Source organism: Hyposmocoma kahamanoa, unplaced genomic scaffold (genome assembly GCF_003589595.1).
Source record: "Hyposmocoma kahamanoa isolate Upper Pololo Valley unplaced genomic scaffold, ASM358959v1 79, whole genome shotgun sequence".
Lineage (NCBI taxonomy): Eukaryota > Metazoa > Arthropoda > Insecta > Lepidoptera > Cosmopterigidae > Hyposmocoma > Hyposmocoma kahamanoa.
Genome location: NW_020653993.1, coordinates 4,087,574 through 4,090,617, shown reverse-complemented (window position 1 = coordinate 4,090,617; position 3,044 = coordinate 4,087,574). Strand labels below are relative to the sequence as shown.

General features: G+C 38.2%; 1 long non-coding RNA gene across 1 annotated transcript in view; it reads right to left on the bottom strand.

The window, feature by feature from the left end:
* Positions 1 to 513: 513 nt before the first annotated feature.
* Positions 514 to 3,044, bottom strand: part of LOC113233687 — a 14,072-nt gene continuing 11,541 nt past the window's right edge. Inside the window, exon 3 of the long non-coding RNA XR_003310727.1 lies at positions 514 to 787. This is a non-coding gene — a long non-coding RNA (uncharacterized LOC113233687). The remainder of the gene's footprint in view (positions 788 to 3,044) is intronic.

Genomic DNA, 3,044 nt, shown 5'->3' with positions numbered 1-3,044 from the left:
GAACTGGTATTATCGTGATGCAAGATGATTTGATGTTTACGGTTATTTTTACGGACTTTGTCATATATAGCTTCCGGTCCAAATAAATGGTCGTGTACCAATCACTATCCACGGTACAACGATTCTCCAAAGCAACAGTAGCCACGTGTCCAGTTTTACTAAAAAAAGAACAGCCCTTCAAAATCGGAACAAAGTTATGTTGATATTACAGCGCGTAGCGGTAGAGATAGGTAAGGTGGTACTTCCCTGGACGTACCACCTTACTCTTTCATAAAGAGTTCTAGTGCTACCAAGTTATACTGGAGGAATAACGAACGATACTGCATTATGTCTGTTACACAAATACGAACTGAAACTATTTTTATCGGTTCTTCAAAATGGTTTCAGCCGTGACCGTGGGATCTGTAAAGGCCCTGAACCGTTTTGGTTTATTTTAGAAAAAATGGGCTGCAAAACTATACGTGATTACGTTATATCTGGTCCGTCCCAAAAGTATCGAACATTTTTCAGGAAAAATACTTTTATTGAACTTATCGGTACCATACATTAGTACTCTTCAAAATAACACCCTTCAGCAGCGATGCACTTTTGTAGGCGAGTTTTCCATGCCCGGAAGGTCCCCTGGAAGACGTCAACGGGTAGGTCCTTCAGCGCCCTCGTCGTAGCTTCTTGGATGTCCTTAATTGTGCCCCAATGCTTGCCTTTGAGCTTCGACTTGATGCTGGGAAACAAGAAGAAGTCTGCCGGGGCGACGTCAGGACTGTTGGGAGGCTGCGGGACCAGCGGGCTTCGTCGGTCACCTCTTCCCTTCCGTCACGGAACATCTTGTGCCACTTCCTGACCGAGGATTCGGACAAGGCTTTGTCCTTGAAGGCCTGTTTAATCATCTCGTTGGTTTCCACAGTATTTTTGCGGAGTAGAACACAAAATTTCACTGCGTACCTCTGTTCTAACGGATCCGTCATCGCGCTACTTTTAAAAACTTCGACGAGGTGTCGTTTAGAGCTCTACGCGAACGCACGTCCTGCCGCTCCAGGTGCTCGGAGCCAACTGGGACCGGTCGCGCTGTATCGGCTAGATCCCCCCACCACTTTCTGTTGCCAAGCGGAGCGCTTCCCGCCGTTCGGCAACACTCCCAAAAAAAATGTTCGATACTTTTGGGTGTATATGTGGTTTAGGTCGCGGAAACCTAAAAACTCGATCTTCATCACCATCTTCATCAACCCATTTATACTGCTGCTGGGCACGGGTTTACTCTCAGGCGAGGGTTTAGGCCATAATCCGCCACGCTGGCCCAATGTGGGTTGGGGACTTCACACGTTTTCCGAGGGTTGTGAACCTTCTTCTTTTTTAGTTTTATTTTTATTTTTTCTATTTTAAATATCATTATACATTTGCTGATAACTAGATCCCATGATGAATGAAAGCTTAAAACCGTCTTCTCGGTTGAATTTACGGTGTTTTTCATTTTCAATAGCTTCACGTAAGTACGATTCTGGTATAGTGATGACGTTCTGTAGAATGGATCTTGGTATTATGAAGATCAATTCAGTGGTTTGGTCCTGATTCCAGCAAATGTTCGGTTATTGCAGACTTATTGAGCTGACGGTTCTTAACAGCCGCGATGTGTTCTTTAACTCTTTCCGCTATGGTGCGTTTTGTCTGTCCTATATAGGAACTCCCACAACTGAAATCAATCTTGTAAACGCCCGGAGATTGAAAAAAAAGCAATGCTATTGGCCTACATTTTGTCTTTGAGAGTATGTATAGTGTTGGTGAATTACATGTGATTGTATTGGGAGTATGTGTGAGAGAAGTGCACTGAGAATAGTACAATACTTAGTACTAGTTAATACTAAATTTTATTATTATCATTATTATTTTTTTCTTTTCTTTACCTCTTTCTTTTTTTTGTCTTCCTCTTTGGGAGTATCTGAGAGAGGAGAGTTTACAGGAATAGTTCTTTGTACTTAATACTACATTTTTTATTTATGTTATTATATATAAATTTTTCTTTTTCCTTTTCTTTCCCTTTTCCCCTCTTTTTTCCCGGTTCTTTTTGTTTCCTTGCTTTATTTTTTTTATTTTAATATTTGTCTTTTATTTTTGTTGTCCTTTCCCTTTATTTAATTTTTGACCTTGCATCTCGTTCCTTCCTTTTTCCCCTCTCTTTTTCCTGTTCTGTATTCATTTTTCCCTATTCTATCCTTTTCTTTCCTTTCCCTTTACTTACTTTATTCTTTCTTCCCCATTCTTTCTCTTTTCCTTTTCCTTCTTCATTTTCTTTTCCAATTCTTTTCCCTTCAGTTTGCTTTCCACTCTTCTTTTTCTTTTATTTTTTCCCTTGTTTTCCCTTCTCTTTTTCTTTCCCTTTTTACTTTTTTTCTTAACAAATAACACAATATGATGGCAAAAGATGCTATCTTCTTAACCAGGATAATTTTTCTTTTCTTCATATTTCGTATCGTAGATTCATCTATGTTACAACAATGTTTGGTAGAATTCTGAAGTTTCCAATACGAAGTTATATAAAATAAAATTCAAATCCTAATAACAAAATGAAGAAAGATAATAGCTGAATTGATTTCCCAAAATTCAGAAGCAAAAAATGTCTTTGTTTTACGAGTAAGCTAACTTGAAATTATCATATTGATTAGACAATTCTACTCATTCGTAATATAAGCAGATCACCCTGAGAAGAAAAAGTAAAGGCTCTCAAATTAGTCGCTTGAAGAAGTGCTGCAGTGTGGACTTGTTTTTTGTATATTCCGTGATTACTCCGATATTTGTGCACCGATTTTGATGATTCTTTTTTTGATGGAAAGGATATACGTCTGTAGTGATCTCATTCAAATTTGAAGAAAATATTCCAACTCTAAGGGTAGCGAATTAGGAAATGAATGTGGTTTATTTGATTTCACCCACTGTATAACCGATTTCAATAAACGTGACAAATAAATGTAATTCAATAAACTTTTGAGGCCATTTTCTTCCTAAAATGTTATAATTCATGAAAAAATTACGAACTTTCTTGATATGTAATT